This window comes from Balaenoptera physalus (assembly GCF_965194825.1).
Source record: "Balaenoptera physalus genome assembly, chromosome: 2".
In the NCBI taxonomy this organism is placed as follows: Eukaryota; Metazoa; Chordata; class Mammalia; order Artiodactyla; family Balaenopteridae; genus Balaenoptera; species Balaenoptera physalus.
In genome coordinates, this window is record NC_138883.1 from 108,949,189 (window position 1) to 108,977,121 (window position 27,933).

The following is a 27,933-nucleotide window of genomic DNA, read 5'->3' on the forward strand; positions in this document are numbered from 1 at the left end:
CCAGACCAGGACCCGAACCCGTGTCCCCTGCATTGGCAGGCAGATTCTCAACCACTGCGCCACCAGGGAAGCCCCTGTTGGAAACTTTTTACTACACTTATTTCTTTTTATAATCTAGAAATTTTTTAAATTAAACATAGTCCAGTGTGGTGTCCGCCCCCTCCAATGAATAAGCCCCTTAGAGGAAGAAAGGTATTGACTCATCTGTGGGCCTGGGAGGCTCCCCGTGCCTTTTGATGTAGTAGAAGAAGAGATAATGTTGGGGTGAGGAGAACTGAGGTACTTAGATGCAGAACAAGACGGGCCCTGCAGGGGAGGTCTTTGGGGTGCTAGAGGGCAGCAGGAGGGCACCCAGCATTGGCAAGCTGGCAAAAAAGGGGGTGGGAGCACCCTCTGACTGCTTACTCCTCAGTCCTTCCCTTCTTCGAAACACTTAAGTCAACACTCTTCAGCCACCTCCACTACTGGCAAAAAAAAAAAAAGTTCTGGTCTGCACTGGAGTCTGCTGTGCTGCCCCATCAGACGCTGGAGGTGGGAACTGGCTCATTCTGCTGTCTCTAGATCACGGGGAAATGCAGCTTGCCACCGAGAAAGGACAGTTACTATACATGATGGGGCAATCTCCTTCCTTCCTCTTCCTCCCTGCAAGCACTCACAATGCACGTTTCCTCCCTCCAAAATTCAGAGCAAATGCACAGCCCAGGAAAATAATAGCCTCTTCCAGGTGGGGATGGGAAGGAAGTGGGGGCTCTGAGTTGCAACCACAGCTCCCAACACAACCTTCCTGGAACTCTCCCTCCTGGGGCCCAGGGCTGCACCTCCTCTCCTCTCTTCATCTCTGGACCTTGTACCCCCGAGAACATTGCCCCTCCAAGTGTGGGCCTTGGACCAGCAGCATTGATTTCACCTGGGAGTTTGGCAGAAAAGCAGAAGCTCAGATCCCACCACAGCACTACTGATTCAGAATCTACCTGTGAACATGACTCCCTGGTGATTCATGTACACATTAGTTTGAGAAGTGCTGTTTCAGAAAATACTACAGCAAACCACTACTTAATGGAACCCTGGGTACCCCAAAATTCCCTCCAAATCCTCTTTGGTCCTGGTCCTTCTTGCTGGAAGTCTGGACCTATGGGACTGTTTTCATACCTTGGAAAAGGCAGTATAAGGAGCAGACACAAATGAATAAAAATATGTTGAACGACTCCTTCCGTGAATAATAAGTTACGCTTGAAGTAGCATTATGACTTACAAAGTGGTTTTATGTGAGTTCTCTTATTTCATGCTCACCAAATCCCCAGGAGGCCCTTGGGGACAGGTATTACTGACCTCCTGTTACAGAGGAGAAGCCAAGCTCAGGGGCCTCGGAGAGAGTGGCACAAACAGCCTCCAACGTGGCACTTAGGGTCCACATCTGGGGGACATGTTGCAGCTCGACATGGATTAACCACAGTGTTTGGAGAAAAGGATAATCTGATTTTTTAAATGTTTAATAACAGAGTTCATCAGAAATCCCTTTTTGATTTGGGCCTTCTCATTGGAAACATGAATCAGCTTTACCTCCCCTAAAAGTGAACAATATCCTGTATATGTGCTTTGATCAAATATGTTTTTGAAGATTAACAGATCTTTAAAGGTCTTAAAGTTCTCTTATTTATCACTGTGTCTTCCAGAGCATCTACCACAGTAATTTGTACATAACTGTCAACAAATGTTTTTGAATGAATGAACTGATAGATGACCAACTGGCAGATTTATCAGAACACATCTTCTTCTCTCTCACTGGAGAGGCCTGGAAACTGAGCTGTGGGTATGAGAAATTGGGGTTCTACATCTAAAATACAAACTAGACTCCTGATGTCATCTTGTTTTCTTTTAATCTGCCTACTGAAAAGGTCACACATACACACATACACAATTCCATTCAACAGAGGATTAGAGTTAACCGAAGTTTCATAGAGTGAGACCACAATCTGTCTGATTGTCTCACATGGTTCGCAGTCTGGCAAAGAAGGCAATTCCAAGGAAGGAGTTTCAGAGCTCTTTCCAGAATTGACAGGATCCTTGGAAGATTCTCCAAGTTATTTAAAAAGAACAGCAACAAATCACTCATTATTTTGTAGTCATATCTTGGTCTACTTACAAAGAGTTTTCACTGTTTTTTTAATCAAAGTATAATTAATTTACAATGCTGTGTTAGTTTCAAGTGTACAGCAAAGTGATTCAGTTATACATATATATACATATATACTCTTTTTCAGATTCTTTTCCATTATAGGCTTTTATAAGATATTGAGTATAGTTCCCTGTGCTATATAGTAGGTCCTTGTTGTTTACCTATTCATTTTTTATTTCTTTATAAAGTATGTTTTTTGGGGTTTTAAAAAATTTATTATATTATTTATTTATTTACTTTATTTATTTTTGGCTGCGTCGGGTCTTAGTTGCGGCACGTAGGATCTTCGTTGAGGCATGCGGGATATTTCGTTGCGGCACGTGGGCTCTTCGTTGTGGTGTGCAGGCTTCTCACTAGTTGTAGCGTGTGGGTTTTCTCTTCTCTAGTTGTGGCACGCAGGCTCCAGGGTGCGTGGGCTCTGTAGGTTTGCAGCACGCGGGCTCTAGTTGAGGCACGTGAGCTCAGTAGTTGTGGCGCACGGGCTTAGTTGCCCTGCGGCATGTGGGGTCTTACTTCCCTGACCACGGATCGAACCCGCATCCCCTGCATTGTAAGGTGGATTCTTTACCACTGGACCACCAGGGAATTTCCTACCTATTTTATATATAGTAGTGTGTATATATATTAATCCCAAACTATTAATTTATAACCCCCCCCTTCCGCTATCCTCTTCGGTAACCATAAGTTTGTTTTCTATGTCTGTGAGTCTATTTCTGTTTTGTAAATAAGTTCATTTGTATCATTTTTTAGATTCCACATAGAAGTGATATCATATGGTATTTGTCTTTCTCTGTCTGGCTTACTTCACTTAGCATGATAATCTCTAGGTCCATCCATGTTGCTGCAAATGGCATTATTTCATTCTTTTTGATGGCTGAGTAATATTCCACTGTATATATATCTACCACATCTTCTTTATCCATTCATCTGTCGATGGACATTTAGGTTGCTTCCATGTCTTGGCTGTTGTAAATAGTGCTGCTATGAACACTTGGGTGCATGTATCTTTTCAAATTAGAATTTTCTCCAGATATATACCCAGGAATGAGATTGCAGGATCATATGGTAACTCTATTCTTAGTTTTTTAAGACTTTTCACTATTTTAAAAAATAATAATTTCTTTCTATATTCTAGGCACAATTCTAAGATGCATTAATGTGCTCAGTACTCTTACCAACCCTATAAGGGAGGTATTATTACTGCCCCCTGTTTACAGATGAAGCTACTGGAACACAGAGAGGAGAAGCAATTTTCCAATCACACAGCCAGAAAGGGGCAAAGCTGGAATTTGAACCCAAGGGGACTGGCTCCAGAGCTTTACTCTTAACCTTGACCGCCTCATCAAGAGTGGAGTGAAACTGGTGGGAGACTGATTCAGGGGCCTGGGGAGAGATGATGAGATAGAAAGTCAGGATCTTGTTTACTTATAAAGTCAAGCAGGGTCAAGTTTGACCCATCGTTGAACATCACCAGAGTTTGCTGGGAACTTGGCCATGAGAGAGAAATCAACCTGAGTTTCTACTTACTATTTGTTCCATCCAAAGCAAGGTCATCAGCTGACCCCTGGATGCTCCTTCCTCCCTCAGTCACAGGTGGTTGTTGACTTTTAAGATAGGCCTGCACAGGCAGGGCCCCCATCCTGGGCCCCTGGAGTCACTCATCTACTGTTAGGATGTGTGACCTCAGGAGTCAGATGACCTGGGATCAGTACCAACTCCCTCAAAATAGCTGTCATGTTTGGATAAGTCATAAACTCTCCCAGCCTCAGCTTCCTCTCTGTTAAATGAGGGTAATCCCTGCCTATGTGAGGCTACTGTGAGGCCCAAAGTTGATGATGAAAGTGAACACACTTTGTAAACTGCAAAAAGCCACACAAACACAGGGACTAGGTATGAGCTCCATCGGTCGCACACATATACATAGGAGGCAGCTATTTAGTAAGAGTTGAGGGGACCTTTGCCCCTTCCCACGTCATATCTCTAAAGTGTCATTCCTGGGACTTCCCGGCTGGCGCAGTGGTTAAAAATCCACCTGCCAATGCAGGGGACATGGGTTCGATCCCTGCTCCGGGAAGACCCCACGTGCCACGGAGCAACTAAGCCCATGAGCCACAACTACCGAGCCTGCGCTCTAGAGCCCGTGACCCACAACTACTGCACCCACATGCCACAACTACTGAAGCCCATGCGCCTAGAGCCCGTGCTCCGGAACAAGAGAAGCCACCGCAATGAGAAGCCCGTGCACCGCAACGAAGAGTAGCCCCTGCTGGCCACAACTAGAGAAAGCCCGTGTGCAGCAACGAAGATCCAACACAGTCAAAAATAAATTTTAAAAAAAATTAAAGGGTTTCCCTGGTGGCGCAGTGGTTAAGAATCCGCCTGCCAAGGCAGGGGACACGGTTCGAGCCCTGGTCCAGGAAGATCCCACATGCCGCGGAGCAACTAAGCCCGTGCACCACAACTACTGAGCGAGCCTGTGCTCTGGAGCCCACAAGGCACAACTACTGAAGCCCGTGCGCCTAGAGTCCGTGCTCCGCAACAAGAGAAGCCACCGCAATGAGAAGCCCACGCACCACAACGAAGAGTAGCCCCCGCTCTCCGCAACTAGAGAAAGCCCACATGCAGCAACGAAGACCCAATGCAGCCAAAAATAAATTTAAAAAAAAATAAATTATATTAAATAAAAAAAAAAAAGACAAGGACTCTTTTTTAAAAACTACAGCCATAGTATTTATTGTGCTTTAAAAAAATAAAAATAATTCTTTAATATCATCATCTAGTTGGTGATAATATTTCCCCTATTGTGTCATAAAGGTTGTTTACAGTTTGTTTCACCAAATCAAAATCCAAATAAGGCCCATACATTGCAATTGATTGATAATGTTTCTTAAGTCTGTTTTAATCTATAGGTTCCTCTCCTTCTCTCCCTCTCTCTCTTTTTCTCACAATTCATTTGTTGAAAATAATAGAGAGATCTTTTGACCTAGAGTTTCCCACAGAGTGGAGTTTGCTGATTGCGTCCCCCATAGTGTTGTTTAACATGTTCTGTTGTGCCCTGTATATCCTGTAAATCTGTAGTTGGATGGAGAGGCTTAATCAGATTCCAGTTTGAGTTTCTGGCAAAACTCCGCAGGTGGTGCTTCCATCAGGAGGTACATGCACTCTGGCTGCCTCTCTCTTGGTGATATTAGCAGCTTCTAATGATCAATGCCTAGATTCATTAATTCAATAGGGGGTTCTTTTTTTTTTTTTAATTATCATCATCAAACATGACTTGCCTCATGCTGATACCTTTGCCTGGATGGGACAGCTTTGTTTAGACCAGTAGAGTGTTGAGGATTTTGATCTCCTTAGTGGGAAACATACTTTCCAAGCTGTTACTGCTGCATGTGCATGGGGTGGGGGTGGGGGTCTCTGCTAGGCCCCACTAGAATCTGCTGCCTGGTTTGGCAGTGGGCTTTCTCACAGGCCCTGGGACCCACACGCAAGTGCACTGAGCATGTGCAGAACCGCCTCCTGAGTCAGCCAGGGACATGACCCAAGGATCCCTGACTCTGAGAGCCGCACCCTCCCTCCCACCCTCCCAGCAGCCACAGGTTGTTATTCGGCCTCACATTCCTGGCTTCAGGGCCCAAATCAGTGATGACTTCTCTTTCCTTCCTCATTTGAAACATTAAGTCCATCTCCTCCCATAGCTCCTTTTAGATGAGCTCTTCAAAACACTCTTACCTAATCCTCTAGCACTTAGGTGAGTAAGGAGAGAGACTAGCAGAGCCCCGCCCTCCAGGCTGGGAAACTGAGCCCAGAGAGCTCGGCTGGTCTACCTGCTGTCCTGCTCTGGCCCAAAGCCTGCACTTAAGGGTGCAAGATCTTGCCTTTCATGGGACAGACACATCTTCTAAGTCCAATACCCACCCCTGAGGGATCTTCCTACCTGTGGTGCTAGAGAAGCCAGGAGGCTCTGAACAAGGCAGGTATCCAGCCAGCTCATAGTAAATCATCCTGCCTAGATTTTAGCAGCAATTGCAAACATTTTGTTCTGTTCTCAGGCTATAGTGTATGAGGCCATATGTTTTGATCATGGGGTTTGTAAATACAGTCACCACAGATATTGGAAACAAGAACAGAAACATTATCCTCCCTTGACCTAAATCCCAGCTGCCGGCCCAGGAATACAAGTGCAGCTCAGGGAAGACGTGCAGGTGCTGGAGAAGATGGAGAAAGGGAAGCCTGGAACAACCCAGAAGGTGGGAGGACAGCCGTGTGCCCTCCCAAGACGGGAACGTGCGTGAACCAACGTGCCCAGAGTATCTCATGCTTGAGGCCAACAGATAACACTGGGAGACAGGTGGCCAAGGTGGGGGAGGGAGGGGAAAAAAATAAGAAACCATCTAATCCACAAAAGAGGGAAATGAACACAAGCACGGGGTGCAGGAGTAGAACAAGACCCAACACACGTAAATCTCAGCCGCACGGGCAGAACCAGCCTGCCCAGCACTGCTCTGCTCGTGCCGTCTCCTGGCACCCCATCATGCCCACGAGGGCTTCAGGACCAACCTGCACCGAGTGGTCCCACCCCAGCACACCGGTCCCCCAGCTTCCTCAGGCCAGCCCCAACGCCTCTGCTGCCACAGTGGCACCTGCCACCAAGGTCTGTCCCCACTTGAATCTGACACACGTAGCTTTTGCCTGTTTACCAAAAAATAGGCCAGAGAATCAGCCCTTGCCATCAGAGGACACAGCCCTCCAGGCTGACTGGTCAGGCAGCAGGAGACACCAAAATAATCTCTCCTCCTATTATATCCTGGACTTTACAATATCTGTCAGCCCCTGTCTCCCCCTCGCCCAACTAAAGATGCACAGTTCCAGCACCTGTATCAGGACCCTCAAGAGAAGCCACAAGCTCCCCAGAGCATGACAGAGCCAACCACGGAAAGTTGTCTGAGATCCCCAGCACACAATAAAACTCGGCAAAGCTCGTGGAACTGTGGAAATAAAGGGAACTTCTCACCATCGCCCTCACTTTACAGATGGGGAAGGCGAGGTCCAGCCAAGGGGATGGACCTGCCTGAGTCCTCTACTCTCCCGGGCAGTGACAGAGCCAGGGCCAGACAGGTTTCCTGACAGGCATCCCTGTTCTCTCTCCCCTCCCCTCCACCCCACCTCATGTTTCAGACAGCTCAGCCTTGGCGCCTACATGGCAGCTGGGAGAGGAGAGAGCCAAGTCCAGATTACATCAATCTCGCAGGGAGCCAAGAAGGAAGTGGCGACTATTCTTCCCTCCCGCCCACAGGTAGCCCAGCTCCAGAAAGCCACTGAATATGCAGGGAGGCTTGAACCTCACTCAGAAAAACCTCCACCAGCTACAGCGAGGGGGGAAAGTTACAAGACAGTGGCGGGCCCAACCTCACTTCACCATGCTCGTCCCCACACAACCCTTTCTGTATAAGATCCTCTCAGCCTGTAATCTGGCCCCCTCAGTTTCCAGTGCCCCTAAATCTTCCCTCCACTCTCCTATCACGGCAACCTGTCCCCTGCCCAAGATGTCCATCTCCTCCTACTCCAGCCAGGCTTTCCATCCTTGAAGGCCCCCTCCTCCAGGAAGCCTTCTCTGCCTCCTGAAGGGGCTGCCTCCTCTGATCTCCCAGCCCTGGAGTAAGTTAGCATCAGGAAGGAAGGCAAAGGTACCTTCCTAAAGGGTGTGGGCTTACTCAGCACGGGGTTTCTTCATAACTCAGGGGGGCAGCTCTCCGACAGTTCTCCCAGCAGTTACCTAATTTCTGTGGTTTGACTGCTACGATGAAAAAGGGACCAAGAGTCCTATATTTTGGCACATCAAACAACTTGGGGCATGCAACGGTGTTTGACAGATGTCAGTTAGCACTGCATATCAAGAACCACACAACGTAAGGGATTTCCCTGATGGCGCAGTGGTTAAGAATCCACCTGCCAATGCAGGGGACACGGGTTCGATCCCTGCTCTGGGAAGATCCCACATGCCATGGAGCAACTAAGCCCGTGTGCCACAACTACTGAGCCTGCGCTCTAGAGCCGGCGCACCACAACTACTGAAGCCTGCGCACCTAGAGCCCATGCTCCGCAACAAGAGAAGCCACCGCAATGAGAAGCCCACGCACCGCAACGAAGAGTATCCCCCGCTCGCCGCAACCAGAGAAAGCCTGCGCACAGCAACAAAGACTCAACGCAGCCAAAAATAAATAAATAAATAAATAAATTAATTTTTAAAATGTTTAAAGAACCACACAACCTAAATGTCCATCAACTGATACATGGATAAATAAAAGGTGCTATATCCATACAATGGAATATTATTTGGCGACTCAAAGGAATGAAGTAGATACATGTTACAACACAGAGCCTTGAAAACATTATGCTAAATGAAAGAAGCCAGTTGTAAAACACCACATAAATATAATTCCATTTATGTAAAATGACCAGAATAGGCAAACCCATAGAGATAAAATTCGCAAACTAGTGGTTACCTAGGGTTGGGGGGTGTTGGGGGAAACGGGGAATGACTGTTAGTGGGCATGGGGTTTCTTCTTGGTGGTAATGAAATGTTCTTAAATTGACGGTGGTGATGATGAACAACTCTGGGAATAGAGTAAAAGCCATTGAATTGTACACTATAAATGGATGAATTGCATGGTCAGTGAATTATATCTCTACGTAGAGAGGCAAAAAGAGAACCATAAACATACTCACTCACGTGCTTCTGCTGGGTCATATCAACTGTGCCTAAATGTGTAGGTCCTTTATGGGCCCTGAGTCATATCTCAACACCCTGCACAGTCAGTATTATCACAGAGCAGAAAGTTGAGCCTCAGGGAGTTGAAGCCACACAGCTAACTAGCCACAGATCTGGAACTTAAAATCAGATTATTCTGAGTCCAAGTGCAGGGTTCTTTGGGAATGTAGCCAATGGAGAGACTTCAAAAGAGAGAGCACAGCTCCATAGACAAGGAAAAGCTGGAAACAAGCTAAAAATCTTCCACTAAGGAACTGGGCGGTAATTAGCTGTTCCGGTTGCGATGGAAGATGACACAAATATTAAGATGATAAACAGGAGAATCAGGTGGGACATGTTTATAAAATAATGATACGGGAACATACGCAGATGGTATACGTACAGTTTGATTACAGTTTTCATTTTGTTTAAACACACTTGTGTGGCCAAAAAATAGTAGAGAACACAGAGGCAAAAATGTGCTAGGATGATGAATAGTTAAGTGAAAACCTCCCTTTCAAAACTTCCTGTGTTGTTTAACAGTAGACGAGAGAGAGAAGAGAAAATAAACACTCGAATGGACACCCCCAACCAGCGCAGCAGAACACTGCGTGAAATAAAATTCGTATTTTATGGCAAGACAAGAAAACTTTAAGCATAAAAAATTTTCTCTCTCTCTGGGCTTCCCTGGTGGCGCAGTGGTTGAGAATCTGCCTGCCAATGCAGGGGACACGGGTTCGAGCCCTGGTCTGGGAAGATCCCACATGCCACGGAGCAACTAGGCCCGTGAGCCACAACTACTGAGCCTGCGCGTCTGGAGCCTGTGCTCCGCAACAAGAGAGGCCGCGATAGTGAGAGGCCCGCGCACCGCGATGAAGAGTGGCCCCCGCTCGCCGCAACTGGAGAGAGCCCTCGCACAGAAACGAAGACCCAACACAGCCAAAAATAAATAAATAAAAAATTAATAAAAATTTTCTCTGCCCTTTGGCCCCTCTCTCCCCTCTAGTGTGCAGTATGTATCCGCATTATGCATTGACCAAACCTCCCCCATCAACAGGAATACCTGCTCAACCATAAAGAGCAACATTCTCCCAGCAACAAGACAACTCCTTAAAAGATAACATTCCTTCTTGATCTTATAAGGGGCCACACTGACACTTAGATCTGGATTGCGTGAACTGTCAATAATACGTCATTGATGTACAGCTCTCTGCCTCAAAAAACTTATGTAACTGTATTTTGATTTCTAATGGGTCCAAGAGTTCTTAGAGCTTTCTGAGATGCTCTTCCCAGGTTATAATCCTCAATCTGGCTCAAATAAAAATTTCCATTTCTTTCTTAGATCCACTGATTACTTTTTCATCAACAACTGTAATTATCCAATCAGGGGTGAACTGGGAGGGGGGTTGGTCAGCAGTTTCTACCACACGTCACTGGGCTACAGGCTCACCAAGAACATGACAGTCAACGGCGAGGAAAGGGCAGGAACCTCTTCTTAGTCTGCAAACGTAAGACCTCCTCTTTGTCAAAAGGAGCACAGGAAAGTCGGCCAGAATTTACTGTCACTCCTGATCTTTCCTTAGAAATGTTCTTCAAACATATGGACACCAAGGGGGGAAAGCAGTGAGAGGTGGTGGTGGTGGGATGAATTGGGAGATTGGAATTGACATATATACACTAATATGTATAAAATAGATAACTAATGAGAACCTGCTGGGGCATCCCTGGTGGCACAGTGGTTAAGAATCCACCTGCCAATGCAGGTGACATGGGTTCGAGCCCTGGTCCGGGAAGATCCCACATGCCGCGGAGCAACTAAGCCTGCGAGCCACAACTACTGAGCCCAAGTGCCACAACTACTGAAGCCTGCACACCTAGAGCCCATGCTCCGCAACAAGAGAAGCCACCGCAGTGAGAAGTCCACGCACCGCAACAAAGAGCAGCCCCTGCTCACCGCAACTAGAAGAAAGCCCGTGCGCAGCAACAAAAACTCAACGCAGCCAAAAATAAATAAATAGAATAAAATAAAATGAAACATTACGAAAAATTTTAAAAAAGGAACCTGCTGTATAAAAATAAGTAAAATAAAATTCAAAAAAAAAAAAGAAATGTTCTTTGTGTCCTGGACATGAGGCTTTCCTCTGTTTCCACCTCTGGTGCACACCTCCATCATAGCATTCAGCACATTTTACTGAAATTCTCTCTTTGTATATTCCTCTTCCTCACTAAACTGTGAGATCCTCCAGCAGAGCCTGTAATCACCCATCCTTGTACCCCCAGGTACCTAATACAATGCTGGACCCCCTGTAGGGCTGCAGTACATATTTTGTGAATGAAATTGACTAGACTCTCTTCATACCCACCCCCCTCTAGAGCTAGGCTTTTACAGATGAATACACTTAGCACAACCTCCTGGTCAGCATTCGTGCCCACAGTCCTCCACCTACATTCCCAGTCGACCCCACACATCCCCAAGTCCATCTTCCTGAAACACTTATATCATCACATTCTCTTCTGCTCAAGACCTGTCTTCCCTTCCCGTCAAGGCTGGGCGCCTTGGCCAGGTCCCAGGGCCCTTGTACTCTGGCTTCCCAGCAGGGACAACCCAACACACACATTCCCACCTCGGGGCTTCTCCTGTTTGCCCGTTTGCCTATTCTGAGATACCTTCTGCCTACTCAAATCCTACCTCTGCTTAAGTTCAAGTTCTAACTCCTCCTGGAAGCTTCCCTGACCATGCCAACCCCCAGGGATCCTCGCCTCTGAATGTGTCAGCTTACAAAGTTGAGTACACAAAAAGACAGTTATCTCTTTGTACCCTTTTCTTTCCAGTGTTTGTGCTTTTCTCACCCACAAACTAGATTAATCTTCTTAAGGGCAGGGCAATATCTTACACTTCATCAGTGTGACCCACCACACCCATTGTAAAACCGGCACATTGTAGAAGCTCAAGATTTACTGGTGGTTAGGTCTGAAAATCTGAAACACAGACATGGTTAGTAATGACAAAACTGTTTTCCGAGTGGTACAGAGGCTGGTTCTAGGTGGGGCACAGTTGGGGCATAGGTAGGAGGGTCTGTAAAAGGGGGTTAGAAATGTAAATCTGTGCCACTGAAAATTAAGCTGAGTTCTCTTTAGCACCTAAAGGTATAGACCAGTGCTTTTCAAAGTATGCCCCCCAAACCAGCAGCATAAGCATCATCCGGGAACTTGTTAGAAATGCAAATTCTCAGGCCCTACCCCAGATTTCCTGAATCAAAACGCTGGGGATGGGGTCCAACATCTATGGTTTAACAAGCCCTCTAGGGGAACTCCAATATCCACTAACATTTGAGAATCACTAGCATAAACACACAAGAGTATTATTTTGGTATACCAGAAAGTTCCCTCCACCTTTAAGGACTGCCTATGGACATAATTTTTAACTCGTGTCTTCCTGTTTATTACTACTACTACTACTACTACTACTACTACTACTACTACTACTACTACTACTACTACTACTACTACTACTACTACTACTACTACTACTACTACTACTACTACTACTACTACTACTACTACTACTACTACCACCACCACCAAAATTAAAAAGTGTAGTTAGGAAAATTGGCAGAGTACTAAGCAGTTGACAACTGTTGTGTTATTAGTATTACTACTAGTACTAACAACAGTTATCAACTGCTTAGTACTCTCTGCTCATCTTCCTAACTACAGTTTTCAGGAGCCAGAGGTTGAGTGGAGGATAAAATCTATGAGTCATGGGGTACAGGCATTCTTGACCCTTTCAGTATGACAATGTTCCCCACTTGGCTCTCAGTCTTAAACCAGTGGTTTCTCATCACTCCTAACCACAGAGGCCACCTTCAGGCAAAGGCTCCGCCTGCCTGCCTTCTCAATCATCTTTATTTTCAGTTTGTACTTTAATCATTCTAATCTCCTACAGGAGGTCTCTAATATGTATAAAATAGATAACTAGTGAAAACCTGCTGTATAGCACAGGGAACTCCATTTCGCTGTACAGTAGAAACTAACACAACATTGTAAAACAACTATACCCCAGTTAAAAAAAAAAAGAAAAGAAAGTGTCCTCAGGATAAATGAGGCAGGTTGAAGTGGAAGAAACATAGGAGGAGGTCTGGTTCTAATTATAGCTTTGCACCCTCAGCTGTGTGACCATGGGCAGCTAGTCACCTCCCATCTGTGCACCCCCTTTTCCCTACCTGTAAAGTTAGAGAGTGAAGATGATCTCAAAAATTCCACCTACAAACATTCAAGTGTTTAGGAGAAAAATAACATTACAGCCTTATGGACACTTGAAGTCAGGGCTGTGGATGATGGAAATATCCAGTAGAGCACTGTCCAATGCAGTAGCCACTAGCCACACGTGAATCCTGAGCACTTGAAAGGTGGCTACCATGACTGAGCAACCTATTGTAACTTTATTTAATTTTAATTACTTTACATTTAAACTTAAGTAGTCCCACGTGCCGCTGGCTACTGTATTGCACAGAGCAGCTCTAAGTGAATTCATGAAATGCAAGCCCTTTAGAACGAAGTGAAAAGAAAAACACTAACTTCATCTTCCAGCTTTAAAATGCTTGCATTTTTTTAAAATTTAATTTTTTTTAATACAGCAGGTTCTTATTATTTATCTATTTTATACATATTAGTGCATATATGTCAATCCCAATCTCCCAATTCATCCCACCACCCCCCGGCTTTACCCTCTTGGTGTCCATACGTCTGTTCTCTACATCTGTGTCTCTATTTCTGCCTTGCCAACAGGTTCATCTGTACCATTTTTCTAGATTCCACATATATGCATTAATATACGATATTTGTTTTTCTCTTTCTGACTTACTTCACGTTGTATGACAATCTCTAGGTCCAGCCACGTCTCTAGAAATGACCCAATTTCGTTCCTTTTTATGGCTGAGTAATATTCCATTGTATATATGTACCACATCTTCTTTATCCATTCGTCTGTCAATGGACATTTAGGTTGCTTCCATGTCCTGGCTATTGTAAACAGTGCTGCAATGAACATTGGGGTGCATGTGTCTCTTTGAATTATGGTTTTCTCAGGGTATATGCCCAGGAGTGGGATTGCTGGGTCACATGGTAATTCTATCTTTAGTTTTTTAAAGCATCTCCATACTGTTCTCCATAGTGGCTGTATCAATTTACATTCCCGCCAACAGTGCAAGAGGGTTCCCTTTTCTCCACACCCTCTCCAGCATTTGTTGTTTGTAGATTTTTTGATGATGGATATTCTGACTGGTGTCAGGTGATACCTCATTGTAGTCTTGATTTGCATTTCTCTAATAATTAGTGATGTTGAGCATCTTTTCATGTGCCTCTTGGTCATTTGTATGTCTTCCTTAGAGAAATGTCTATTTAGGTCTTCTGCCCATTTTTTGATTGGGTTGTTTGTAAAATGCTTTCATTTAAATGGCAGGAACTCTGAGCTCTCCTTGAAGTAGTCCCAGGAAGCAGAGTCCCTCTTCCTGAGTCCGCATCCCAGCCTTGCTACCAGCCAGCTTTGTGGGGAGCTAGGACTCCCTTCATCAACCTTAGCTCAGTCTTACCTCTCTGTGCCCCAGTTCCTTCTGTAAAGTGCAAACCAGCCACTCTGACTTCCTCACGCAATTGTGAGGACACATGGCAAAGCTGTACCTCAAGGAACCTAAAAGTGCCAGCCTTTTTCACAGCAAAGGTAACCATCAACAAAACAAAAAGACAGCCTACGGAATGGGAGAAAATACTTGCAAATGATTTGACTGATAAGGAGTTAACATCCAAAATACATAAAAAGCTCATACAACTCTCTCTCTCTCTCTCTCTCTCTCTCTATATATATATATATATATATACACCTATTAAAAATGGGCAAAAGGCCTGAATAGACATTTTTCAGTTGGCCAACAGGTACATGAAAAGATGCTCAACACTGCTAATCACCAAAGAAATGCAAATCAAAGCCACAGTGAGATATCACCTCACACCTGTCAGAATGACTAGCATCAAAAAGGTCTATAAATAACAAATGTTGGTGAGGATGTGGAGAAAAGGGAACGCTCATATACTGTTGGTGGGAATGTAAACTGGTGCGGCCACTATGGAGAACAGTATGGAGGGTCTTCAAAAAACTAAAAACAGAACTACAGATCCAGCAATTCTACTCCTAGGTATATATACAATGAAAACAGAAACACTAATTCGAAAAGTTACATGCACCCCAAAGTTCATAGCAGCGTTATTTATAATAGCCAATACATAGAAGCAACCTATGTGTCCGTTGACAGATGAACAGATAAAGAAGATGTGGTATATATATACAATGGAATATTACTCAGCCATAAAAAAGAATGAAATAATACCATTTGCAGCAACATGGATGGACCTAGAGATTATCATATTAATTGAAGTCAGACAGAGAAATACAAATATCATATGATATCACTTATATGTGGAATCTAAAAAAAATGATACAAAGGAACTTATTTACAAAACAGAAACAAACTTACAGACATAGAAAACAAATTTATGGTTACCAAAGGGGAAGGTGGGGAGGGATAAATTAGGAGTTTGGAATTAACAGATATACAAACTACTATATATAAAATAGATAAACAAGAAGGTTCTACTGCATAGCACAAGGAACTATATTCAATATCCTGTAATAAACTATAATGGAAAAGAATTTGAAAAAGAATATATATATACACACACACACACATATATATAACTGAATCATTTTGCTGCACACCAGAAACTAACATGACATTGTAAGTCAACTATACTTCAATAAAATAAAATAAAATACAAAAAAAAATGAAATTTTGCCATTTGCAAAAACATGGATGGACTTGGAGGGTATTAATGCTTAGTGAAATAAGTCAGACAGAGAAAGACAAATATTGTATGCTATCACTTATATATGGAATCTAAAAAATAAAACAAACAAGTGAATATAACGAAACAGAAAGAGACTCACAGACATAGAGAACAAACTAGTGGTCACCACTGAGGAGAGGGAAGGGAGAAGGGATAAAATAGGAATAGGGGATTAAGAGGTACAAACTACTATGTATAAAAGAAATAAGCTACAAGAATATATTGTACAGCACAGGGAATATAGCCAATATTTATAATAACTTTAAATTGAGTATAATCTAAAAAATATTGAATCACTATGTTATACACCTGAAACTAATATAGTACTATAAATCAACTATACATCAGTTAAGAAAAAAAAGAAAGAAAAGTGTCAGCAAACACATGTTACTGTCATCACCCAGCACTGCTGTAGTGACCTTCCTGAAGCCTCAGTAAATGGCCCTTTAACCACTGGGAGGCTGAGGAGAGGGTACTGATACCGTGGTCGGGGGCAAGTGTAAGGGAGAAAGTTTCAGGCAGCCAAAAATTCAAACACTCATCAAACATTCGACAAAATATTCTACATGGCTTACATGCATTCATTAAATGTGATAAATCAATCAGCCAACAATTCCACTTTCCAGAATTTATCTAACAATTATACTGGTATGAGTGTGGCACTGGAGTTTGTCTTTTTTACTGCAGAATCCTCAGTGTCTAGAACCATACTTGGCAGATAGAAGGTGAGTAAATGAGGTATGCAGATGTATATACAAGGATGCGCATTGTGGTAACAACCTCAATGTCACCGGTTAAATTCATTATGGTCCATCCATAGTTGGTCTATGCAGCTGTTAAAAAGAACATCTCACACACACACATACACACACACACACACACACACACACACACACACACACGGATCTGGGAAAATGCACAGGATTAAAAAATCAAATTGCAGAACAACATCCTGATCCCATCTACATGTACAGTCTGATCCAATCTACATTAAAAAAAATACAGAATGTGCATATGTATGGCTGTGTATGCACAGACAGTTTCTGGAAGGATATATGGAAACTTAATAATGGTCCCTTCTGAGGCCTGGGGCTAGAAAGATTCAGGAGGATGGGGGAGGAAACTTTTCAGTGCACTATTTGATTTTTTTTTTTATCCACTAGTTTTCTTTTTCAACTATTAAAGTTAACCTGATCATGTCACCTGGCCGATAAATATATTCCCTGAGGAAATGAGAGGGCAATGTTTACAGTGCAATGTAATTGGCGAAAACAGGATATAAATTATATCTCCGGTGTCATCATAATGGCAAACAGACAGAAAGAAAGCACGGAAGCAAAACCATTTTTAGACCCTATAAGGCCTGAGGCCCCTGCCACCCCTTCCCCCAGACGATCCACAAGGTGGCAACCAAATCACTGAGGAGCCAAATCACTTCCACGGCCAGAGTGCAGGAAGCAGTCACAGTGACACTGCAAACGTCCTGCGGAGTGAGACAGGTCCTGCGGAGTGAGACCCTTCATTCTGAGGGAATACAGAGTGGAGTGAGCCCGCCTTAACTCTGCCTCAGGGCTGAGACCTTGTTCTTCCTTACCGAGATTTTAGCCATTAAGTGAGTCTGTGTGATCTTGAAAGGCAGAAACTGGCAGCTTAAAGGACACTAGGTGCCTTTAAGACTTAGTAATTGGGAAGAAACGTGAAACCAGGCATAGGGCTTCCCAGCAGCTGAGATGTCTCTGATTTCCTTGCAGCAGCTCTATGGAAGCATAACCCTTAAGAAAACAGAAGTGTCCTCTGGGAAAAGGGGCAAGAAAAAGTAAAGAACCTAAGGGCTGGAAGGCCTTGAGATAGCAGCTAGCCCAGCGCCTGCATAGCTAGGAAAGGAACTGAGGCCCAGATAAGGATGCATTCCTTCCAAAACAACTGCAGACCCAGGAAGGGGGGCGCTGTTGAGTGACCAGAGTTATAAGTTTCCTGGCGGCAACTGGGAAAGCAAGCTAGGTTTGAGAAATTATCCATTCTGGAAAAATACAGTTGGCTGCACATGACATGGAAGCCACAGGAAACAAAGGTCCAGTCCCTGTAAGTGTTCCAACCTCACATGAATAAATCATGATACCATCGTGAGAGGGTAGAGATCTCCCGCCTCAGGACTAATTAGTCATTGGCACTTAACAAATCCCAACCTTCTTTGGGTGTGACTGGCAGCTTTGCCAGAAAGAAAGACCTTCCAGCCAGGGTTCTGAGCCGGAGGCTTGGCTGCCTGAGTCCTCCCTGGAGGTGCAGTGACTCCGGTCAAGTGTTCATTTACTTCATTTTCCTCTAACCAAGGGCTCCAAGATGGCCTTCCCGCATCCCAGAGCACCTGACCCTTGGGAAGTAGGGTTATCTTCAAGACTGCTTACAGAGAAAAGTGTGATCCATCCTGCAGTCTGGTGTTCTAGTACTACCTGAGGAGACAGCAGTGCTGCGGGCAGAGGTGGAGGAGTGAGTATCTCCGACCCTCCCTCAGGCATGGGGAAAAAGTTCCTGCCGTATCACACACCATCCTTCAGAGACCTGAGGGCTGTTGGGACAATCATCCGATGTTCAACCTAAAAGGGAGCTTTGAGAGTACCTAACAGTCCAACACTCTGGTTTCCAGAGGAAGAAATGAAAACACAGGAAGTGAGTGAGTTGTTCAAAGCCACCAGATAATTTAGGAACAAATCACCCCCTCCTGGGTTTTCATTTCTTCTTCTGGAAAACCCGTGTTGGATTATTAAATACTCTCGAAGGTCCCTTTCAGGTTGAACACTGTGCGATTGTCCCAACAGCTCTCAGGTCTCTGAAGGAGACTTCAGGTCCTGGGCGAGGCCAGGAGCCCAAAACAGTTTCCTATGTCAGGTGAGCAGCCAATGGTATTTACCAATAGGTACTGAATATTTACCAAAGACCACAGGCAAGGTACCACGGGGGAGCTGACGTCTAACTGAAAAAACAGATCTGATCCCTCAGAAAAGTCAATACCATTAAATAAAAGCAAGATGTGCCACCTTTGAGGAAGGAGAGAGAAATTACCAGACAAGCAAGGGCATGGAGAAAAGAAGCGTCCTAAGAGGAGGTAGGCAGGAAAGGATGAGGCGATGTGGGCAGAAGAGCAGAGCAGGTCCCTGCAGGGTGGTGAGGTGGCAGGAGGGGGCACCACATGGTCAGGGACCTGTGCCAGCTGCGGTCTGGCAGGAGACCATAGCCTGGCTGACCCATGGGGCCCTGCCCTGCCAAGGACACCCTCTCACCTGCCTATGCCATGCAGGACAAGGACAGCACGTCCCAGGTGGGAATTACCGCTCCGAAGTTCAAAAGCAGCTAACCCCAGGGCTCTATGAGCTCTTTTTTTTTTTCCAAGTTAAATGCATTTTATCTTTAAAAAGTCCATTCACAAAATTGAATGATTAATTCAAGCTGCACAGCAGCTAATGACTACTGCATGGCAGTGAAAATGAAGTGCACGGTAGCTCAGATAAAGGTCCTCGTGAGGATGCTCCTTTTAGCCATGAGCTTGAACTGGAATTTTGTTTTTTAAGAGTTGATAAGCCTGTAGTAGCACACTACTCCCTGGCAGTAATCAAAACCTTCTGCCACTGCCATAGCTACTGCTGCTGCTGGAACCACCATTGCTACCTTGGTTTCGGGGTTTGGCAAAGTATGGGCCTCCACCACCATAGGGGCCAGAACTTCTGCCTCCAAAGTTTCCTCCTTTCATGGGTCCAAAATTTGAAGATTGATGGTTGTAACTGCCACCACTTCCACCACTTCCAAAATTGCTTCCATCATTACCAAATCCATTATAGCCGTCCCCACTGCCACCATAGCCACCACCACCGTGGCTGCCACCAAAGCCACCTCGACCACTGAAGTCTCCTCCACGACCAAAGCTGTCACTCCCACCAAAACCACCTCCGTGACCACCACCAAAGTTTCCAGAACCACTTCGACCTCTTTGGCTGGATGAGGCACTAGCCATCTCTTGCTGAGATAGGGCTTTCCTTACTTCACAGTTGTGGCCATTCACAGTGTGGTATTTCGGAATGACAATCTTGTCTACAGAGTCATGGTCATCAAAGGTTACGAAAGCAAAGCCTCTCTTTTTGCCACTGCCTCGGTCAGTCATGATTTCAATCACTTCAATTTTCCCGTACTGTTCAAAATAATCTCTTAGGTGATGTTCTTCAGTGTCTCCTTTAATGCCACCAACAAAAATCTTTTTCACAGTTAAGTGGGCACCAGGTCTTTGAGAATCTTCTCTTGAGACGGCCCTCTTTGGTTCTACAACTCTCCCATCCGCCTTGTGTGGCCCTGCATTCATGGCCACATCCACCTCCTCCACAGTGGCATACGTGACAACCCCGAAGCCTCTGGAGCGCTTGGTGTTTGGATTCCTCGTTACCACACAATCTGTGAGCGTTCCCCACTGCTCAGAATGGCTCCTCAGACTCTCCTGGGTTGTTTCAAAGTTCAAACCTCCGAGGAAGAGCTTCCGCAGCTGTTCGGGCTCTTTGGGTGACTCTGACTTAGACATGACGGCAGTGGAGGTGGGGAGACGTCAACGATGCTTACTCGGCGGCGTCCACGGGCAGAAAGGCTCTATGAGCTCTTAATACGGGGTCCTCCCACTGCTGGTCTACGGGGGGCCAAGACCCACTTGACCATAAGGCTCTGGAGAGGAGTGGCAGCTGCATTGGCACAGGGCCCAGCCTTCAGTGATGGCACTGACCCCAGAGGTCTCAGGCAGCTCCAGGAGGAAAAAGGGGTGGCAGGTGTCACAGGTCAAAGAGTGGCCCCTCAAAAAAGATATGTCCATGTCCTAATCCCCAGAACCTGTGAATGTGACCTTCTGTGGAAAAGGGGTTTTTGGGGATGTCACGTACTTAGGATCTTGAGATGAGGTCACCCTGGATTACCTGAGAGGGCCCTAAATCCAATAACAGGTGTCCTTATAAGAATGAGGCAAAGGGGGCTTCCCTGGTGGTGCAGTGGTTAAGAATCCGCCTGCCAATGCAGGGGACACGGGTTCAAGCCCTGGTCTGTCTGGGAAGATCCCACATGCCGCGGAGCAACTAAGCCCGTGCGCTACAACTACTGAGCCTGCGCTCTAGAGCCCGTGAACCACAACTACCGAAGCCCATGCACCTAGAGCCCTTGCTCTGCAATAAGAGAAGCCACTGCAATGAGAAGCCTGCGTGTAGCAACGAAGACCCAAAACAGCCAAAAATAAATAAATTAATTAATTTAATTAATTTAAAAAAAAGAATGAGGCAGAGGGAGATTAGACAGAAGAGGAGGACACACAGAGACACACGGGGGAGAAGGGAATGTGAAGACAGAGGGAGAGATTGGAGTGATGCATCTACAAGCCAAGGAATGCCAAGGACAAGCAGGAACCACCAGAATCTAGGTGAGAGGCAAGGAACCCATCCTCCCTCACAGCCTCCAGAAGGAACCAACTCTATCAACACCTTGATTTCAAACTTTTGGTCTCCACATCTGTGAGAGAATATATGTCTGTTGTTTTAAATCACCTGGTTTGAGGTAATTTATTATGGCAGCCCTGGGAAATTAATACAGTAGGGAAGAGGGATGGGGAAGCAGGCTGGCGGTTTCAGGAGTTCTGGGAAAAGATGTCACTCATCTTTGTGTAACAGGGTCGTAAGACCTGTGGCAGTGGGACCTTCCCAGCAGTGTATCCGAGGGGGACAAAACAACCTCTGGCTTCTGAGGACTTCAAGCCAGCTGGATGGAGGAGCCATGAAGAGGATGCCTACCCCACCTTGCCCCGTCCTGCTCTCCCATCAGGCACAGCTGCCACCAGCGGGGCTCACAGCCTCTTAAAGATTCTCTACCCAGAGCTGTGGTCCTGTCTGCCCACCCAAGGCCCCTCCACACCTCACCCTCTTTATCCATGAGTTTCCCAAAAGTAACAGGCACCATCCTTCTCCAGCAAGCTTCCCACAGCTCATTTTCATAGAGAGGCAGAGTAGTTCAGGGGAAAGTGTGCTGGCTTTGGAGTCAAACAGACCTGACTTTTAATCCCAGGGGGACTTGGGATAAAGTGATTGACCTCTCTGAGTCTCAGTTTTCCCATCTGTAAAGTGGGGTAACTAGGACAATTAGAAATAGTGCAGATAAAATGCCTATGACCTGCTACACAACAGGAGCACAATAAATGACAGCAATTGTCATCACCATTATTTACACGACTAACAGAGTTTTTCTGGAACATTGGCCTGAGCCTGCCTTGTCCTCATTGCTGTGGTGGATACAAAGAGATCTACAACCTGGGGGCTGTCCTCCAGGGCCCTCACTCAGCAGAGAGTTGCTGAGTACCTGCTGTGTTCCCTCTTCTTACTCACCTTCATATCCTTCCTTCACCAGTCACTAGCTGTGACCTCAGTCCCCTATGTACCTCCCATAGGGATGCAATACATATTTGTTTTGTGAATAAGGAATAAATGGTGTTGAGTGAGTCACCCAACCTCTTGAAATGTCAGTTTTCTCATCTGTACAATGGGGCTAACAGCAGCTACCCACCCTGCTGCCTCACAGGGCAACTGTACAGACCAAATAGAAACAGCAGCCATAGAAGGCCACAGGGGCAAAGCCTACACATAGCCCCAAATTGCACCTTGAAGGTTGTCTCATCTTCTACAGAGGCTGGCTCTGCTGGACCCGGGACAGTCTTGGGTTGCTTGCATCTCCCTGTGCCCAGGGAGCCTGCATTCCAGCACAATGGCAGGTCCACATCATAAACTGGATGCAAACCTCCCTGCCTTTCCTGGTCTGGAGTCAGAAAACCTTGGTTCAACTTCTGATGCTGCCTCTTCCCAGCTGTGTGACCAGGTCACTTAACGTCTCTGAGCCCTCATTTTCTCTTCTGTAAAATAGGGTTAATTGTCCCTGCCTATCTAGAAATGTAGCCACAAGAATTGAATGAGATAATATATGTGAATGTGCTTCATAAACTGTAAAGTTCTATACAAATGTAGGTGATTATTACGATTATCATTATTATGTCAAAAAACAGATACTCACGTTGGTGTGAGCCTCAGAGAAACCCAGACTCCTGGGCCAGAAGGAGAATACAGATGCCACTGCTCCTTTCAATTTTGGTAACTTTGAAGCCTTCTCCATCAAATTTCAAAATCCTATATGGTTTTGCCAGGAAACCAAATATGTTCTAGCCACAACTCTGGAGAACCACAAGATAAGCCATTTCCATAACGGGTGCTGCTGGGCTTCAATCAACTCAGCTGCTTGGGCCAAAAACATAGTTTTTTAAAAACACCACATACCACAATTCAGCCCCTCCCCCAAAACTCACATCCTTTCTCCTAAGAAAACAAAATAAGTGGAAACCAACTTTAACCGATGAACTCCAACTCTGAGGCATTCATTCTCAGAAGGCAAGCCTTCCCGGGTGAAGGGGGCAGACGAAGCGTTCTCCAGGTAGGTTACAGTAGCGAGATTTCCAGAGGAGCTGGGCGAGGAAGTGAGGCTCCTGGCCAGTCCCAAGGGCTGTGAGGACAGGATCTTTGGGCCCAAAGAGGCGATTGGTCAGACTCAGAAATTAGCTCTAGCAAGCCAGCTAAAAAGCTAAACCACCATGAGACTCTTTTACTGGTTGTTTTAATTAACCAGGTACAAAGTAGGCCTACAGACCAATTTCTCCTCCTCCACAGGCCCTGACTGTGCAGCCCCAAACTCCAACTGCCCCCCGACAAATGACCTCCCCCATCACACAAGGGATGATGAGGATGAAGGGCCCTTTGGACTGGCCAGAAGGAACCTCAAAGAAGGCTCACCTGTCCCATGGTTCTTGTGGCCCCAATGACCCCACTGGGTGGCCCCAGGGCCGAGGAGGGCAGATGGACCCAGTCCTGGGGTCAGGGCTGGTACACAAGGATGCTACCTGTAGCTACTCGCCGATGATTTACGCTTGGGGCTGCGTCTTCCTCCAAAGACCCTCAGTCCTGGATGGAGACTGCATGCATCTTGTTAGCTCAGGCTCCCTTTGCAGGTGTCTGTGCTCTCCTGTAAAACCCTAAATTGCTTGAAAGGCAGCCTGGCAGGGTGGGACGAGCAAATGCTTTGCAGTCAGGCAGATGTAGGTTTGAATCCAGAGCCTGCCGCTGATGGGCTCTGAAGTTTTGGGAGGTGACTCTCCTAGCCTTGCTTTCCTCATCCCTAAAAGGTAGCCAATGCCTATCACACAAAGTTTTGTAAGGATTAGTAATATGTGGAAGGTTCCTGGCATATGGTTGGTGCTTAATCAGTGATCATTATTATTATTAATATAATGGCACTCCCACCCCTGCCCTCCAAATTCTAAGGCCTAGTCCCTCCTCCATACCTGGCTCCTGCTACCTTACCAGAACCACTGGAACCACTTACCAGAGTGCCCTGTGCTCAGACCTGCCCAGTTCTGGGCCAAGCCGGGCTTGGTCATTGTACAATACAGGGCTGGCAAACAGAAAGCACTCAAAGCAGTGTTTGTTTACATAGAAAAAAAAAAAATCCTGCTATCTCAAGTGATTGGAATTTTTTCCCACCACATTCTGCTTTCATGGGTACAAATCAATACATAAACACGCTTAGATGAGGGTTTATTCTGAAGAGTACCTTCTCTCATATGGACTTTTCTCGTTTTTTGAGAGCTACATTACCATACAATGTCCAGCAGGCAAAACACAAAGATCTGAGGTACTTAGAAGATTCTGAAAGTTCCTTCAGACTCTTTCTTCAAAGAAGGGTATTTTATTTCTAATACATTATCTTTTTCTGATTATAAGTAATGTGATTGTTGCAGACAGTGTGAAAAATAGGTTTTAATTACGGGCAATTTCACCATCTCTAGAGAATGTCACAGTGAATGTTTTGGTGTATTTCCTTACAGTCTTTTTTCTCTATCCTTCAAGAATGTAAGTATCCATTCATTTAAAAATGAACGATGAACCAGCAGGCCAGCCTATGCCAACGGGACAGCAGCTGTGGATCAGCCGTGAAGGTTCCCCTGTCCTATTTTCAGCTCTCCCCAGCCCTAAACAACGTATTTGTCAATGATACGCCCACAGATTGCGTAACTACATCTTGTCTTATCAGGGCTTGGTGAACTTCTGCCCCTTGAGTGAGTTAACACAGTCATCTCTGCTTTCCATTTTCGTGCCACGGAGTCAATATTTACTAGCCATGTTGCTAAAACAGGCCCTGGGCACAGCCTCGATGCCAAGCATCCCTGTCTAATCTCAGCAACAGCAGTCTCAGTGGCACCGGAGGCTTTACTGTGCCATGGCCCTTGGTGACTCCTGCCCTGGGGAGTAGGTGGCCTCTGACCCAGCAAGGATGCTTCACATGATCATAAAGTCACAGGAGGCTAGTGCTGGAAGCCACTTAAACATTAGAGATGGGAAACCGAGATCCCCTGGGGAGGGAAAGGATTTGCCTAAGCACATGCAGCTGCAGAACCAAAGCCAGGACGCCTTTACTCCCACACCAGCTCTCGCTGCACGGTCTTGCTGAATGCTTCGACATGGAGAAAGAGCTGGGGTGGCAGTGGGGGACAGAACCCATTTCATCAGGACTGGAAACTGGGCAAGTGCTGCTCTAAGATGGTCAGTTTCACAGAGGGGTCTTCCCAATACTGCCCTGGTCTCTTACAGTGATGATTCAGGTGATCCCATGGCATCATCGATTCTCTTGCCTCTTGCTAGAATTCATTCACTCATTCACTCATTCATCTATTCGTATGACACATCTTTATGGAGCTCAGTCATGGGACGGCCTTACTTGCTTCAACAAAGCTGTGTCACTTGGCCCACCTTTTCTGGAAGGATCTCTCTGCAGCTGTCAAAAGAGACAGACACTAAATAACAAGGTCAGGTCCTACTGTATAGCATAGGGAACTATATTCAATATCCTGTAATAAACCATAATGCAAAAGAATAAGAAAAAGAATATGTTATATATATATGTATAACTGAATCAGTTTCCTGTACACCAGAAACTAACACAACATTATAAATCAACTATACTTTAATTTAAAAGAAGAGAAACAGACAGACCCATCACGTAGCCCCAAGGAAGTCTGAGGCTTAAAGGAGTGAAATGTAGGAGAATCACGTTTTGGGGGTAGATCTCTGACAGCAGGCCTCTGAAGAAAGTCCCTACTCTTAAGAGTACCTCAGGTACTAACAGGAACAAGTCAAAAGCGAAAGGGTAGGTGACTTGGTGTGATATCAAATACCTGTAGTGTTTCTGTGGAGTAGTAGAAAGAGGAAGCACCAGGAGTGAGGAGACCTGCAATCAGGTTCCACTTGCACCACCAAAATGCTCCATGACCCAGAAAGGGAAAGTGTCTTGCCCAAAGTCACAAAGCATATTGACAGCTAAAGTGGGACTTGAATCAAGTTCTTTAAGTCCATGGCTGATGGCTCAGATGCCACAGATGAATCTTTGCATTTCTCTTATCCTCAGACAACCCCAAGAAAGCCAAAATCATGACCTGGAACTTCCACGGCATCTCCTCAGTTGAGATTGGTCGCTGCCCACAAAGGGAAGCTCTGGCATCTTCTCTATCTGGGACTAGATACCCCTTTGGGGTTCGCAGAACCAGGCTCAGCCAATTCCTGGAAAAGCAGGAGCAGGACAGAGGCCACTAGGCTAACACCAGTGCAGGAAGAAGCTGTGATGTGCAGCAATTCTGGCACATGGAAGGGGAGAACAAGTGAGCATTCTGTACAGCTGCTGGGATGTCAAACAGCTCTGCACACTTGGCCTGTTCCCCTGCTCCACCCCCTCCAGGCAAGAAAACAAAGAAGGTCGTGTGAACAGGGCTGTGATGAAAATAATGCCACTGCATTTCTACCTTCTCCTGGTCTTAGAAACACAGACTCAAGCCCTCAGGGGCTCAGTGCTGGCTGAATACAATTTATGGTTACACCAGCCCCTGTGTTTGTTGAGCACCTACTATGGATCCAGCTCTATAGCTATGCTAGAGGTGATGGGAACACTAAGAATGGTAAACCTTGGCCTCTGCCTACAAGGGGCTCACAGTTTGACTCAGAATACAGAATGAACCTCTAGGAAACCTTCTGCTTCACAACAATTATGTATGAGGCAGAGATTGTAAGGGCTATGGATTCTGGAAGCTGGATGGCTGAAGCTGGGGGAAATACCCACGGGAAGGCTTCAGAGGATAGGAGGGATTTTCACTGGACTTGAGGACTGAGTACAACTAGTAGAAGAAAGGAAGGAAGATGAGAGAGAAGGTGCTCAGAAGGAAGAAAAGAACATGTCATTAAAAGGCTTGGATGTGGAATCTAAAAAATGACACAAATGAACTTATTTACAAAACAGAAACAGACTCACAGACTTAGAAAACAAACTTATGGTTACCAAAGGGGAAAGGTGGAGGTTGGGATTAACATAAACACACTACTAAACATAAAAGAGATAACTAATAAGGAACTGTTGTATAGCACAGGGAACTCTACTCAATACTCTTCAATGACCTATACGGGAAAAGAATCTAAAAAAGAGTGGATATATGTATATGTATAACTGATTCACTTTTCTGTACACCTGAAACTAACACAACATTGTAAATCAACTATACTCCAATAAAAAATTTTTTTAAAAAGGCTTGGACAGTGCAGCTGGAGTGAGAAAGGTTAGGAAGTATAGAGAGGTAAGTTTGGACAGGTAGAGTGGGCAAAGTAATGGGCTAAGTTAGCCACATTCTTCAGTTTAATCTGCCAGCCACTTATTCCTGACTCTGTATCAGACAAACTATAGGGAAGATGTGGCTTAGACAGTAGCCTTGAAGCACCTACCCTGCAAAGAGGAAACTAAGGTGGCAACAAAAAGGGAAGGTAAACACATTAGAGACATACTCCTATGGGCCTAGAGTACACCATCCAAATGCTGGTTAACATCAGCAAGGGTCAGCTAATCTTGGCAATGCTATAGGCTTTTGGGCAATCTCGCAGAGAGAAAAGAAATGTACAACACTGTTATTGTTAAATGAGCACCTGCAGTTATTAACATTTGAATAGTTTTAAGTTTTGAGAAGCCC

General features: G+C 45.4%; 1 protein-coding gene and 1 pseudogene across 4 annotated transcripts in view; both read right to left on the minus strand.

Annotated features, from left to right (window-relative positions):
• The window catches only part of DAPK2 (death associated protein kinase 2), a 122,574-nt gene that overhangs the window by 71,380 nt on the left and 23,261 nt on the right, over positions 1 to 27,933 (minus strand). The gene's annotated exons all lie outside the window — the stretch shown is intronic.
• Positions 16,128 to 20,484, minus strand: LOC309653609 (heterogeneous nuclear ribonucleoprotein A1 pseudogene; annotated as a pseudogene). Its single transcript has one exon. The product of its transcript is annotated as a heterogeneous nuclear ribonucleoprotein A1 pseudogene (transcript).